Raw genomic sequence first — 17,490 nt, forward strand, 5'->3', positions numbered from 1 at the left:
CTGTTTTCCCCCTCTCTCCAGCCCTATGTGGAAATGTGAGTCCCATGAGGGGCACCAAATGCAGCAGGCTTCCTCTTGGGTCACCAATCAGCTCTCCCAACATCACACAGAGACTTATTATTAGTAATGAATGCTGGACCTTATCTTATGCTTGTCCCACTACCTCTTATAACTTAATTTAACCTGTTTCACTTCAGCTTTGTTTTTCCTCAGGGCTGTTTACCTTTCATTCTATATGTTCTACTCTATGTCTGGATGACAGCTACCTGGCTGGCTGGCCCTGGACATCTCCCTCTCTATCTCCCTTATTCTCCCTTTGTTCTCTCAAACCAAGATTTCAAACCTAGATTTCTCCTCATACTTATTCTCTCTGTCCTTTTTATACTCCTAACGCCTAATTATTGCACATTCAGATTTATTAGACCAGCCAGGTGCTTTTGGCAGGCAAAACAACACATCTTTACCTCATTAAACAAATGTGACATAAACAAATGTAACCCATCTGTAGATTAAAGTAATATTTCACAATAGTTCCATTTTTTATTGATCCCAGAGAATTAAGTTTTACTCCCTCATATAAAAAAGTCTATTGAATGATTGGCTTGCCACGTCCATACATCTCCTTCAGTTCCTGAATTGTGGAAAAATTGGTCTTTATAGCATTGTGTGTGTGTGTGTGTGTGTGTGTGTGTGTGTGTGTGTGTGTGTGTGTGTGTGTGTAGTTAGACTGATATATTAGAAAAATTAGTATTAACAAACACCCTGGGGAACTGTCCTGTAACCTGAAGGGATTAATCAGAAGCTGTATTGCAGGTATGACACTGAGAACTGAGACTTTTTCCCTTTCACTTGTGTTAATTTCATTTACCTTAATTGATTAAAAATTAGTGAGCTATTTGGGAAGTATTAGAAGAAAAGTTATTGTGAATTTTCTAGTCTATCAATTACTACAAGAAATGAAAATTAAACTACAGGGGCAACTGTTTTTAAGCTGCCATATTACTCTGAATTATTATCAGAATAGAAATTTCAATTGGCAGTTAGAGAAGCCTATTTCATGAGCTTGGTAAGAAACTAACTTTTCTGAACTGTGGAGTGATACTTAAACACAAAACACTTAACCAGGACCTGTGATATCTTCATGTGATGTAGAGATATCTGGTATTTGTGAATTCTTCAGAAGCCATGTCTTGAAAGGTTGGGGTGTGGACAGAGGAATATTTTCAAACATTAGGACATGGCAAGAGAGAACATAATTTTAATGATTTCCCAAAGCCACTTTTTTTCCATTTTAAAGATGTCATTATTTTAAACTTATATATGCGTATGTATAGATTCAGCCCATATCATTCAGAAGTTTCAGATACCCCTGAGCTTGAGTTGCAGGTGATTTTGAGCTGCCCAGTGGAGATGCTGGGAATTTACTTGGTTCTTTGAAAGAGATGTAAGAACTTTTAACAGACAAGCAACTCTGTATCTATTCAATCTGGAAATGTTATTTAAACATCAAGCATTATTTCTTTTGGATAATGATATTTTGTAGAAATGGCATGATGTGAACTTGTGTTTACATGGAAACTTTAAGTTTTATTTATTTATTGTTGGTTTGTGTTATTTCAAGAAAAGGTTTATCTGTGTAACAGCATTAGCTAGCTGTCTTAGAACTACCTCTGTAGAGCAGGCTGGCTGGTGGTCTCCAATTCACAAAGAGCTGCCTGCCTCTGTCTCCTGAGTGCTAGAATTAAAGGTGCGTGCCACCACCGCTCAGAGAACTTTAAGATTTTTGATAGGTGTAAAGTCATCATTTGAAACCTACACTAGGTACACTGTGTAATTTCTTCTCAAATTTTAGATAAAGAATAGTGTATAGAGTTAATGGCAAAGTGCTAGCAAAATTAGTTTTATGTATGAATGTATAACATAAATTTACCCTTAAATTCAAAATTTCCATTAAAAGCCAATGAAAATTGTGCATATTAAATTATTATTGTTGAAATATTTTTAAAGTAAACTATCAGATAAAGTTTATTTGAAGTAAGATAAATTTTATTTGAATATTTAAAATATGGATGTTCTCTCAGCCAGGACACATGGGGGGAGGGCCCAGGCCCAGCCCAGGATGATGTGGTGGACTTTGGGGAACCCCAATGGAGGGCCCTTCCCTCCCAGGGGAGCAGAGGGGGTTGGGGTGGGAGGCTGGTAGGGAGTTGGGGAGGAGAGAGATAGGGAGAAGAGATTGACATGTGAAGCAAGTTTGTTCCTAATTTGAACCAATAAAAAAAAAGAATTGTAAAATAGCTTTATAATTCTTTCATAAATCAAAATTTGTATTCCAGTTACATGAATATCTTGTTGGGGAATTGTTACATGGTGAGTGATAAGTTTAAAATAAATAGAAAATTATGAGATAATATCTCATTAATATTCCAAAATATCTTCATTATTGTCCATACCCACCAGCTCTGTAACAAAATGTCATAGTCTTGCTTTTGGCTTTCCTTAATAGTCAATCATTTTAAAATTTTGTCACCTAAATGGTCTCATGCTGCTATTTTCCCATGATTTTTAATGTGAACTTTCCCTGTAATTCTGCAAAATCTTTTAAAATATTTTTGTTGTGTGTCTTCTTTTCTGAAATATCTTATTTCTACTTTTCTCATTTCTGCTGAGTTATATTTTATATTGAATTGTACTTCTTATTCTTTTACTATCAGTCCCCTTTTCCTATTTATATAGATTATAAATATTTACTGCATTTTGTATCATGGTTTCTTAATATAATTTTTCAGAATTAGAAGTCTTTTTTTGTAATAATACTTGTCTTAAAATCCCCCTTTTGTGTTCCATTAAGGAACTTTTAACTATGCACCTTGGATACAATTTCTGATGTTCCTGCTTCTCTAACTTTATGCCCATTTTTGAAATATATTTTATACCACACTTTTTTTCATTTGAAAATAATTTTAACTCCAAATAATTAAAATTGTGTTTATGGTAAGAAAAATCATTAGGTCATATAGCCATGTTCTTCTTTAATCCCTAATTATGGTGGAGTACTTCAATAATTCTGTAATTCTGTGATTTCGCTCAACACTTTCTTTTGCATATCAACGCAGGTTCATATATTGTAGTGAGAGGAGAAAATATATTCAGGATAAATTGTATGAAAAATAATTTTCAATGAAATAAAAATCAATACAGTAGAAATGTCTATTTTGCCTTATTAATTTATGATTATTTTAGGAACACAAATAAGTATGATAATTTTCAACAATACCTCATTTTAGGACCTTGCTTAGCTTAAGGTTGATTTCTAATATTTAGTGAAATTTATATACATTTGTTCCTTGAGAAAGGGTCCTATGTATCCCACATGTGCTAGTGAGAAGAATATAGCTTTGGTTCTAACTGCCCAGACTCTACCTCTTTTGGTTGAGGATTATAGGACTGTGCAAAATATTCAGCATGAATTTCCAAAAACACTGTGAATACATAATCATTTCAGAGCAGTAGACACACTTTTATGTTGCTTTCCCACATTTTCATTCAATTGAATTAATTTTTAAGTGTCTCAGTCAATAATATTACTTTGCGTAGTGCTGTCCAGAAGCACAGTAATAAGCATGTATCATTTTCCTAATATTCAAAGAATATCGTTCCATATTTTGCCAATGAGTAATATAATGGTTATAAATTTGTAGGAGACAGGTTTTATCCAGTTGAAAAAGTTAATTGCACTTTCACTCATGTTTAAATTTATTAATTCTGATCATCAATAGCCATTATTTTTCCTGTTATCTTTAATATTTATTGAACTAGGCTTGCAATTTATTCTATTGACAATAAATTTTATCAATTAATTTTTTGATTGGCAAATCTACCTTGTGTGTTCCTTTTAAATTTATTTTTCACATAAATATAGTGCAAATACCATAAACTGACCACTTTAGGAATAATAGTATATGATATTGATTATACAACCCTGTGGTTATATTTTCATTTGTTTAAAAACCTTGTATTCATAGTCACTACATATTCTTTTCAACCTGTTGGCCACCATGAATTCACTGTATCTGACATTTCTTTAGAAATAGCATTATAAATACATTCTAATTCTTTTCTTGCTGGGATTTCTCACTTTATCTATTGCTTAGATAGATGCTGCTCATTTTTTGACCTTGTGATTTATTTTTTTTTTTGAAACAAGTTCTGAGGTCTCCAAGGCTGGCCTTACATTTAGTAGAGGTTGATCTTTAACTTCTGGCAATCCTGCCTCACCTACAATATTGGGGATCCAATCAAGAGCTTCATGCATGTACCAAATGGTCCAATTCCTAGATTTTTCAAAGCGTATTCAATCTTTCTCCTATGTCTTCACTTTATTTTCTATTTTATAGATGAATATAATCTTTTACTAATGCATTTTCTTAGTGATGGACATTGGCTTTGTTCCTACTCGTGGTATATTTTGAGTGACATTTGTATGAACAACCATGTGTATAATTTTTCAGTATATTTTTATAATAGGAATTAAGTTGCTCAAATTTTTATTTGTTTATTTATTTGTGTGTATTTGTGCATGCACATCAGTCTTTATGAGTACATGTGTATATATGTGTCCAGGTATATACACCTATCCCTATCTACTAAGGCAAGAAGAGGGCATTGGTGGTCCTCTATATTTCTCTATCTATTCCATTCAGGCAGATTCTCACCCTGACTCTTGATTTTTTTCTTCCTGTTTTATAACAGATTTACTCTTATGAGTAAATCTGTGGACCTGCAATTTTTTTAGTATTAGTATGTGTGACATCATTCTAAGGATTTTTTGGAAATATTTACAAGTCAAACAAAGCTCATGGAGCAACAAACGCAAATCTAAACTGAAAAATAATAATGAGGGATTAAAATTATTCTTTAATACTTAGAGGTAAAAGCAAATTCTATTGGAAAAGGAAAATCAAGCTAGCAAATGAAACACAATTCATAGAATAAAGACAATGTTTTAAAGCATTCATATACTTTCATCTATATATTTGAATTTAATCAATGAGCCAAGGGAGATGTCCTTACTATCTTTACACTTTCTATTCATTCCCTGTTAGTTATAACTCATTTGCAGAATTCCAGTAAATTCATATAATTTTGAGTATGTGCTGAGTCTGATCTTATATCACCTATAATCTACAGCTGGATATATTTCTTTCTTTTCTCTCTTTGCAAATATAGCTCAATCTCCTAGGTGCCTGACACTACGTATTTTACATATTTCATTCTGTATACATACCCACGACTACTCTAGAACCATTTGTATAAGAAAAGAAATGCAGAGGAGGGATAAAGAGGATAGGGAAGGCTAGAAATGTTTCATATATACTTTTTGTCTCTAATCCATGTAAATGTAAATTTCCCCTAATAAATATCAGAATTATGAATGTAGCTGCTTGGATGCTCTTTTAATCAGCTTGAGAAATATTTAGTTTCTTTTATTATTTGTTTTGTAAACTACACTGGCAAAAGCAATTAAAAACGGCAGGGTTAATTTAGGTCACTGTTCAAGGTATATTATGCTGTGCTTGAGAGCACAAAGAGCTTGAAGCAGCTGGTTACTTTATATCCACTATCAGAAGAAACCAGCATTACAGTTATGTTTGTGCTCAGCTTGCATTCTCTGTTTTTTGTTTTGCTTTTCTTTGGTTGGTTTTGTTTTGGTTCTTTTTTGTTTGTTTGCTTTCTTTATTTCATGGTATCACTTCACCCATTATTCGGGTTGGTCTTCTGACATCGATTAATATAACCAATTTTATTTTCCATAGGCAAATGCAGAGATCCATCTTATAGGTGGCTCTAGCTCTTATCAAGATGACAATCAACATGCTAAATTTTAAAAAATAAATAAAAGCATACTATTTTTTAAGAAATAATTAAAAACTTATCCAAGGAAGCATTGCTATACTTGCAATTGTGTTGGGAAAATGGGTTTCAAAGGGAACGCAGGGATATGTTAGCCTGTGAACCATTAGCCTCGCCCAGCATCAACCTATTAGAGAATAGATTGCAGTGAACAAACTCGGTCAGAGCAAACCTAATGGGTTTGCTGTGAATGCACATTTCTTTGACAAGAGATCTCTGGCTGGCAGTCAGAAATTGCATATCCCAGGTAAGTCCGATATAGGATTGATTGAATTTACAAACAATGGCTGAAAGTCAATAAATAATGAGGTTGGGGTTGCCTGTTATGAATCTGGAGTTTCCTTTGAACATTTTTTATAGCAAGTCCATAGTTTACCTATGTTAAAATACCTGTTGGTTAATCTGACTGATGTTTTCCAGAGTTCAGGAGAGGAATAGTACTGTATCTATATTGGTAGAACTATGCTTCTGATGGTACAGTGGTAAGATTTCATTGTCTGCTTAATGGAATTAGCATCATTATGAGGAGCAATTACACAAATGTTCAACTAGAGAACCCACATCTTTGCCATTGCAACTTCCTATGGGCTAGGGTAATCAGCCCAATATATAAAAAAGAGAAAGTGAACATCAGCATTCATCTCAATGGTTCCTAACTGGTGCACCAAGTGGTTGGCTGTCCAAACTCTTGCCAGGATGTCTACTCCATCATGATGGAATATAACCCTGCATAAATTATGACCCAAAGAAAACTTTTCCTTAAGTTGATTCTTTTCAGCACACAAAAAAGCAGTGAATACAATAGATGTTCTGGCTATTTGCTTGAAAATATGTGTATGTAGGATGTCTATACATGTGAGTATGTGTATATACATGTAAGTATACACACATAAGAGGTTTAACATTTAAAAAATACATCATTGTCTTCATTGCCATGAACTACATGATTTCATAGAAATTTGCATTGGTATAATTCCTTTAGACTACTCAGTGTCAGAGAAATGGATGGTATGCACATTATCAAATCTTGGTTCATCATTATGTTTTCTTTTTCCTCTGTGTAGTCACTGTGTAATTCTGTAATATTTTAACTGAGAAATTAAAAGTAAAGCAAGGATGATGTTTACTTTATGAAAATAGTGTTGATGTGGTGACACATATGAAGGATCTTTATATTTTTACCGATGATCTAAAAATTGCATCCTTATCATGGGCATGAAATAATTAAACAAAAATATGCTTAGTATCATATAGAATAATGATGCATCATAGTATGCCAATTCACCCTTAATAAATACTCTGTTTCCACTGACTATGAGCAGTTAATGACTATCAGAATTAAAAAAAAATACCTAAGGCAGAAAACTCCAAAGTTAATAAGCTATCCTAGTAAAAAATTCCCTGAAAGAGTCTAAATCTGTTCAAACCATTACAATAGAAGTAGGATATATTAAGTAGATTAATCATTATCTTCTCTTTTATCTGGGTTCTGGAAACACCAAGGTCAAGATAAAGACAGAAACCCTGCCTTACTTTGGGTGTAGATTGCTTTCTTCTTGCTGTGTTGCCACAGGGCAGAGAAAGCAAGGTAGAATTGTTTCTGTGTCTTGATTATAAGGTCATTTATTATGTTCCTAAGCATCATCATCTTCTGAAAGCCCTATCTTGTGATGGTTACCCATTTGGAGGTGAAATTTTCTGCATGGAATTTGGGATGTCATGAACATATAGCCCATATTGATAAGGAGTGAAATATATGTAAATATAATATATGGCTGCATATTTTTCTATTTATTTAAATTTGAAACAAGCTTGTTTTACATGTCAATGCCAGGTACCACTCACTTCTCTCCTCCCCTGACCCCAACACTCCCCTATCCCATGCCCTTTCTGCTCCCAGGGAGGGTGAGGTCTTCCATGGGAGATATTCAAAGTCTTTCATGTTATTGGGAGTAGGACCTACGCCCTCCCCCATGTGTCTAGGCTGAGAGAGTATCCCTCTATGTTTAATGGGTTCCCAAAGTCCATTCATATGCTAGGGATACATATTGATCCACTACCAGAGGCTCTGTAGATTTCCGAGGCCTCCTCACTGTATCCCATGTTCATGGGGTCTGGATCACTCCTATGCTGTTTTCCCAGCTATCAGTCTGGTGTCCATGAACTCCCCCTTTTTTGGTCAGCTGTTTCTGTGGATTTCACCAATGGCTGCATATTTGTAAAATGTAATACATCACATCTTTAATTTTAGTTGTTGTTACTCATGTTTTTGGCCATTGTGCCTAGTTTAAAGTTACTGAAATCCCTATTCTTAATCATTCTCCCCTTAAAATTATTTTGCTTGAGACATTTTATTTGTAAAGTTAGATTAATACAAAAAATGGAACTTGCTTTCAAAATTGAAGCATTGAGTACATATGAATATACCATCCCTATTTCTTGAACAAAGAAAGACTATTCTAAGTGCTAATTTTTGTAGATATTTCCTCCCAGCTGAAAGATCATATGACTAAGGATATAACTGCAATTTAACAATTTTCAGGTAGTAAATGAAATTTACAAGCCTCAGGAAGGTGCTGAAATGTATAAAATCAAGAAAATTAATCACTATGTCGATTCACTAGCAATACTCACTAGGGAGAGGACATTCTGCAAAGAATCTAGCTGCCTGAAAGCAGTTCAAGAAGCTAAGGAATGGTGCTTTTGTGATTTGTCATCCATACTGGGGTGAGTAGCTTTGAATACTCATGCTACTCCCAGTAAAATATTACTAGTCTATGTATTTGTATGTGTACCAAATTCACCCACCACATTAGGTGGAATTATTTGTTTGTTTTTTTTCTGTCATGAATGACCAATCTGGGTAGATGAGATGTTTGTTTATGTCTACTCAGGAAAAGTCACCCATCATAACCATTATCATTCTTTTTGTTGCTACCATAAACTGGTAGCAAAATACTTTGTATATTTCATATCCTATTCAAAGATATTTCTTAGTTTGAAAATCATTATATAACAAAAATTCATCATGAACCTTAGTAGCAAACCTGAGATGATGTGAAAAAAAATCAATTGTTGATGGTTATTGCCTAGCCTCTACAACTTATGCCCTTTTGTCTCAGTCATGGACTTTGTATGATAAATAATTCAGAACAATCAATAGAATACATTAACATAGGTTTTTATCATTTAAAATTCTGCAAAGTCTCAACCTTGGATACTTGCATAAAATTAACCTTTGAGTAGCAAATTCCAGAAACATCTGGGAACACAAAACAGTGATGTTCTCTCAAAATAAGATATTATGTACTATAAAACACATCTTGCAGGAACTAAAATTGCTAAAAGCTATATATTTAATTATGCATGACCTGAATACGTTTGGAACAAATTTAATGTGCTCAAATAAGCTGTGTTTCAAAAGATACATTGGAGAAGAAATGTAAACTGACATCTCCTTTTGTGACTTATTTTCTTACTCACTAGAACCTTACTCCTAAAAAGGAACATGAAAAAGATTCACTTAGTGGGTCACTGATATTAGAAAAAGATGCAAATGAACAACTAAACTTCACTGCACACATCAAGCTGCTTTCTCTCCTGGGCATTATTCAGCGGTTGGCTTAATATTTTCCTAACATTTTAAGAGATTTTCCAATTAAATATTAATACTCTTCCCCTAAAGAAAGTGAGATTTATTTTCCTAAAGAGATATGGAGGGGAGAGGTAGTGATCTGCATGAGTAGTTAGAATGAGGAACTGAAGAAGAAGGTTCATTAAGGAGTACATGCTGAGCATACATTCTTGAACACACCAATGAGTCACATGAAGAAGCTGGAGTTTAGCTATGTGCTGAAATTCAATGAGAGTTGAGTAGAGTTGCAAATAACTGTCAAGACTAGGCAATAAATCCACAAGCAAAATAACAGCCATTAGACAGTCACAGAGGACTTTGAACACCCAGATCTTCTGTCTTTATTGTGTGTTTATGTTCTTTTTGTCATAATTAAATACTAGGTGGAAAAAAAAACAAACTTTAAAGGAAGGAAAGTTTACTTTGTCCAATAGTTTGGGAGATTACAGTGGATGTTCATTTATTCTCAATGCTCTGAGTCTAAGGTGAAGTGAAGCATCATATTGCAAAGTGCATGCACCAGCAAATTAGCTCATAAAAGGCTCAAAGATTGATCAAAGTAGCTAGAAGAATGAGGAACACATTATTAAGTTTTTCTCTGAACTAGACACCAGATAAGGACATCTGGGAAAAGGGAAGCTGAGTTGAAAATTCTTGCTTAAATTGTCCTGTAATTCTATGGGGCATTTTCGTGAGTAAAGACCTATGAAGACTGCCCAGTCCACAGTTAGCATTGCTGTTTCTAGGCAGGCCATCATTCTTTTAAAAAGTAAGTTGAATGAGCTACACAGAGAAAGCAAGTAAATAAGAAGCATTCTTTTCTGGTCCCTCTTTTGGTTCCTGCCTCTTGATTCCTGCTTGTATTCATGTCCTGACTTCCTTTAATGACGGACTGTGATGCAGAACCATAGATTCATGTATTCATGGCAGTTTATGGCAGCACATCATGCTACAAATGTAAGTCAAATAAATGATTTCCTCCAGAAGTTGCTTTTGATCAAAATTTCAATGTTTCATGACAACATTAGATTAGCAAACTGGGGGAAGAGGGTGACCAGGAAGAGAAGAAAATGGAACACAAGTTAGATTATGTCTTTCAAAGACAGAACCATGGTGATCTACTTCCTTCAAGTAGAATTTTCCTCCTAATAACCCATTCAGGTAAGAACTGATCAATTGATGAAATCTGTAATTTAGATCCCAAACTCCTTAATAACTCCAGTATCTGTGGGTCAAACCATCAGGTATGGACATGTAATATCCAAACCACGATAATTAGAAATGAGACAAACTCCTGCAGACATGTTATGCTTACACCTGAACATTTTATCTGACTGTGTGGGGCCATGAACACCTAAAACCTTTTATGCTGATGCTCTCTGCTTTATAAAGTATGACTTGAGGAAGTGTATTTCCTCTAAGACTGGACTAAAGATTCTAAAGTTGCAAATGCAGCGCTCAGAGCTGAGAAATGGCATCTAATTTCCCTTTGGGGAATTAACCTGGAGCTGCGGTAAATTGCTGTGAGGCCAAGGTATCTTTGTAAGATAACCATGCATCACGTTTCCATCCAGTTTGGAGCCTAGAAAACTGGCCCCTGTATTCTGAGTGAAGAACCAGAAATCTATCGAAGTACTCTTTGAAAACAAATGGATGAAGATACTACGGAGGCTTAACTTGCCTTATTTACTTTGTCAGCAATGTTTTTTTTCATTAGAGTACTTTCTAAAACAATATAAAACAACAATATCAAAAACTTAAAGTGTACTGTTCTTGCAAAACCCATTTTTTGATGTCTATCTGGAATATTGCCTAAGTGAATTTCTTGAAAATAAGGCTTTTATTTGGTGTAATTTATACATATCCTTTGTCAAATCTGTTTGAGTGCTCCATCTGCATTGAACTCATGATTTCCTAAGGCCTATCAAGTGAAGTTAGAGTTACAGCTTCAATAGGAGCAGCTACTTTTCATAGAAAAAAAAGTCCTCGATTACCTGCTTTTTTCTTCTCATTCATTTTCATTAGGGGATTGAGCTATTAAGAAGAGGATTGTCCTTAGGAAGATTCCCCCAAAGAAAACTAGTAGAGAGATGCAAACACAGAGATATGAAAATCACAATATATAAACAATTATCCTGATCCCTTATGTTCTCTTTCCTCTCCTCTTTCTCCTACCTCCCTCCCACCTTACCCCATGCTCAAAATTTGTTCAGGGGCTCCTGTCTTTTCAGCTGCACTGGGAGACCATGTATGTCTTTCTTAAGGTCATCCTTGTTTCCTTGCTTCTATGGAGGTGTAGATTGTAGGTGGTAATCTATGTAGGTTCTATGTCTAATATCCATATATGAGTGAGTATATACCATTTTCCTCTTTCTGTGACTGGGTTACTTCACTTAGGATGGTTCCATCCACTTGCCTGCAAATTTCAAGACTCCATTATTTTTTCTGCTGAGTAGTACTCCATTGTGTAAATGTTCCACATTTTCTATATCCATTCTTCCATTGAGGGGAATGTAAGTTGCTTCCAGCTTCTGAATATTCCAAATAATGCCACTATGATACAGTTGAACAGATGTGATTATTGTATAAATGTGCATCCTTTGTGTATATGTCTAAGAGTGGAATTTCTGGATCTTGAGGTAGACTGGTTCCCATTTTCGAGAGAAACTACTGTAGTTATTTCCAAAGTGGATGTACAAGTTTGCACTCCCACCAGCAATGGAGCAAGAAAAGAGACACATCAATAGAGGGAGCCACTATAGGTTTAAAGAGAAATCTGGCACTAGGGAGTTGTACAGAGATCCCCAGTGATGACCCGAATTAGGAACCTAATCAATAGTGGAGAGGCTATGTTAAATACCCTTCCCCTATAATGAGAATGATTATTACCTTAAGTGCCATACTAGAGCCTTCAGTAGCTGATGGAAGGAAAAAGCAAAGATCCACAGCTAAGCACTTAGCCCAACTCCTAGAATCCAATTTCAGAGAGGGAGGAGTGACCAACAGAAAGGTCAAGACCACACTGGGAAAACCTGCAGAAACAGCTGACCTGAGAATGTGGGAACTTATGAACCTCAGACTGATAGTTGGGGAAACAACATAAGACAAAACCAGGCTCGTTGAACAGTCTTCATCCAGTAGCTGATGGAAGCAGAAGAAGGCAACCACAGCTAAGCACTGATCCATATTCATGTTATCCAGTTGTAGACGGGGAGGATGGATCAGCAAAACAGTCAGGATCATGCTAGAAAAACCTACAGAACCAGCTTACCTGAACTAGTGAGAGCATAGGGACACCAGTCATAAAGCTGGGGAACCAGCATTGAACTGAACCAAACTCTTTGAATGTGGATGCCAGTTAGGGTGCCCAGGCAGGCTATGGACCTCTAACAGTGGAACCCGTATTTATCCCTAGGGCACAAATTGGGAGCCCATTCCTATTTCAGCCCAGATACATGGAGGACAACCTAGGCCCTCTCCAAAATGATGTGACAGACATATGTTCCCCCATGGAAGGCCTTGTCATCCTTGTGGAGTGGGTGGGGGTAGGTTTGGGGTTTTGGTAGGGAGCATGGGAGGATGGGAGGGATAGGGAAAGGGGGGATTGATATGTAAAATGATTGTTTCTAAAGAAAAAAGAAAAAGAACTAAAAGATAACTATAAAAATATACAAACAAAAGAAAGTTGGAAAAAGAAGGCCATGTGGTACCTCAGAAGGATTATATCACCTTCCCAACTGGATTTAATATATATATATATATATATATATATATATATATATATATGGATGAAGGGTTAAAATTTTACTGGTGAAAATGACCATTGATTTGAAATAGGATAAAGACAGGTAAATGAATTCAATTTAGGGCATGGAGAAGACTCTCAGCAATAAGAGGAGAAAATCAACACAATGGATAAGAAAATAACCCAGGAATGAGGAAATGAACAATAAAGAAAAAAGAACACAAAATAATGGGGATTTTGCTAAAAATAGCAAGTAGAAATGCTAAATATTAATCAATGAATCAAATAAGAAAGGCATCACCAGTAGACTTAAATAAGTAGAAGAAAGTATATGAAAAAATGAACATAATTCCAACATTCAATATCCATGGGATATGACCAAGAGACCAAGCTTTACACTTCACAGTACAGAAGAAACAACTGACATATAAAACAAAGGTACAGAAAATCCATATAATAAAAATTATGCCAGAAAATTTGCCAAAACTAGATAAAGAAATGGGCACCCACACATGAGACAATTAGATTATCTAATAGGCAGGACCAAAAGACTCCCCTACAAATTATAGTCAAGTTATCAAAAATGTGAACCAAAGAAATGGTTTTAAAAGATTAAAAAATAAAATACTAGCTCATTTCTATGAGCAAATGCACTAGAACACAACAGAATCCTAAACAACAACTTGAAGGAGAAAAATGTGGAATTGTATATTTTAAGTGAATTCATTGTTCTATTATTTGTAATTTTCTCTGGTTCAATAGCATATGCTAGTAGCAATGCCACTGAAATAACACAAACCACTAATGATCCTGAGATTTTCTAAATGTTGGGGACTGCAGAGGTTGTGTTTTTGAAGATGAATTAGAGAAAGCTCAAGGTGAGTCTAGAACACATTTTCAGACTCAGAAAAAAGAAGAATTTACATAGTAATTATGTTTGGTCAAAAGTACATGGGAATAAGCTACCTGGATCATGTGCTTCTGCCAAAAATGATAGTGGATCCTAAAGATTAGACTTCACTTGCTCATCTCTGTCATGATCCAGGATGCCATCCACAAAGATAAAAGAAGAGCAAATATTCATTTCTCCATCATTGTCTGAAGTAGTAATTATTCCAACTTCATCTTTTTCAAAATGGTAAGTAAGCATTATGCTGCCTTTTCATAGAAATTGTATTTCAGGGCAAGTGGGCTCACTTGTGATAGATATATTTGTTTTATGAAAATATAACACATAATTAAAGTGAAAATTAGGTTCATAAAAAGTCCTCTCTTCAGGAGATCATTGTTTCAGGCCTAGAAGGCTGTCCTGGTAGCCCAAAATGCCATTAATAAACTGCAGTCTGGAGAAAATCTCTGTATGTGTCCAAAAAGAGGCAACACAAACCAAAACTGAAGGATGAACAACATGTGCAAAAAGAGGGAGGTAGGAGAAGTGTTGTTATTTGATTTGGAAGAATAATACAAGGAAGTCCACAAAAGTCTAACAACTTAGCATTTTGGAGGGAAGTAATTTCCACTTAGGCACAAAGAATATTCACTTAATGTTCAAAGAGAAAACTGTATACTGGTCCAGGAAATGACTGAGTGTGGAAAATGCTTTCTTTGCAAGCCACACAGCCTGAGCTTAAATCCTGTTTTCCATGTAAAGGTGGAGGAATACCTATTATAGTATGTTGTCTTCTCACCTCCCTGTCCATGCCTATACACATACATCATGCCAGTGTGCAAACACACCCAATATGTCAGTCTCTAAAAAGTTCTTAAATTGTAAAGACTCTTAATTATCTTTAGAAAAATCTCCTTGTGGTACTGAAGAGATGGGGCAGTGGTAATAGAGCTTATTTCTCTTGCAAAATCCACAGTTTGGTTCCCAATTCTCACAATCTTCCGTAGCTCCATTTTCAGACAATCTCATGTAGTCTTCTGATTTTCACAGACACCTGGATGCACATGCATAAAAACATACATGCAGACAAAACACCCATATGAATAAAATAAATAAGTAAATCTTTAAAAAGAAAAAAGATAGAAGGAAAATGTTTCTCAAAAATATAATCCTTATAATGCTCAGCATGCCAGTTATAGTCAATCCCCCATGGACAGTTATCAGAAAACTATGAGAACAGTGAGCAACTACAGGCAATGTTGTTCACAGATAGCATGCTCTGAGATGTTACTACTGTGAATAGTTTTTATTTTAAGTAACCAGAATATCTGAAAATGTTCATTCATGGTATTATCACTACTGAGTTCAACTTTCAGTACCCACATAATGGAAGGAAAGAACAAATGACTGTATAATGGTCTCTTACCCCCATATACATACTGTGGCATGCAGGTACCACTCTTCATAAATAATTTAACAAAGTAAAAATGATCATTCATAGATAAACTCCCCAAAGTCCACATTCTATGTCAGATTCTTATGATCGACATCCTTTTGAAAACATGCCTTTTCTTAAACACAGTTAGTCTTAGTTATTCTGTGTTTATTTTTCTAATTGTTAGCCCAATTAAATACTATTAAATACAATTAAATTTAAATTTAAATTAAAAACTAAAAGCACAGGTAATCATTTTTCATTTTATTGCCAGGTTGTATTCAGGACCTAGAACTTAGAAATACTTTGAAGGCCACCATAAAATGTAGATTGAAATTTAATGCAATTAATGGATAATTAAACTAGCACTAATAGTAATAGATTTTATTAAACATTGTCTATATTTATTTATATTATTGATATATCAATATCTTAAATCATGAATATTTATCCAGGTTATTATATATTCATAATGAAAGTAAATGCTTAGATGATGTGGAGGCAGGCCATGCAAATATGAAATACAGATTTGGATTGATTATGTATTTATATCCATGTTTTAATGGATGTGTTTGTGTGGGATGCATGAGTGTTTGTATACATGTGTATATACAGAAGCCAGAGGATGAGGTCAAGTATATTTTATAAATCTCTGTCTTAGTTTTTCCCATATTTAACGTTTTATTGATTATTTGTGGATTTCACATCATTCATATCAATACCACTTATCTCCTAGTCACTTCCCATCTGCCCTCTGTCCTTAAATCCCTACCTCCAGGACAAAATAGGATAAAGGTAAAAGAAAAATATCATTGCAGAAGCTGTATATAAATTAGTGAGTCCCATAATCCTTTATTCCATATATTGCTACTTGCATGTGTTCATTGCATTGAGTCTGGCTTGAGGTCTCTGGTTTTTTTGCTACATTATCAATGCTGGGTCTTCACTGGGGCTATTCCTGGATATCCTGTTGTCGTCCTGTATTGCAGAAATCTTGAACTTCTGGTCTTGAGGACCAGCCCCTTCACATTTTCCAGCAGATCACAGGTGGTGTGGTTGATAGGATGGACCAACTCATATCTCTGGTTCTGGGTCTGAGTGGTTGCTGGCTCACCTTAATACTCAAAGCCAGGGTGAGCACTCCAAAACCGCCCCTGCTAGCAGATTGCTCATCCTATGTAGTAAGCAGTAAGGGGAGGGGCCAATTCTCTTGCTGTCATATCCTTAGCGTTACTTTGGCCACACCTATGTCACCAGAACAAACTTTACTGTTTTGCCTACTGGATGTGTAGGGGTTACTATGCCTAGTGCTGTAGCTAGTGAGAGGCAAGGACTCTCACTCTATTGACCTACTATTGTCCTCATCAGGAACAGTAGTTCTGTCTCTTGTCCACAACACCATATGGTAGGTGAGGGATGAGGCTCAGTCTCTCACACTCAATCCTCAGGGCCAATCCCTCACACCTCTATCAATGTGGTCATCTCTACCGTGTTACTAAGGTGAAGTGCCTGGCACCTAGTTCTGTATCTGCTGAGGGGTGGGGTCAACTTTCTAGTCTGCTGGAGGTGGCAAGGAGTGAAGGGGAGGCCATCTTTCCCTCTCCTTCACCACCACAAGGCAGATGGAGGATGAAGAGCTGTCTTTCCCAATATCATGACTTCAGGGCGGGCTCACCTGTGCCCTCACCAGGAGGATCACATGGTATCCATGTGAGGTGCAGGGCCCACTTTCCTGAATTCTACAGCTGGTGTGATGCAATGCCAGCTCAACATTTCTCCTCAGGGCCAGCTCTCCCACCAGCCATAATCCCATGTGGCAAGTAGTCCACTCACCTCATAATGGCTCCTGACTTCTCTCATCTCTTTCTATCTAC

Source organism: Cricetulus griseus, chromosome 3 (assembly GCF_003668045.3).
Source record: "Cricetulus griseus strain 17A/GY chromosome 3, alternate assembly CriGri-PICRH-1.0, whole genome shotgun sequence".
Lineage (NCBI taxonomy): Eukaryota > Metazoa > Chordata > Mammalia > Rodentia > Cricetidae > Cricetulus > Cricetulus griseus.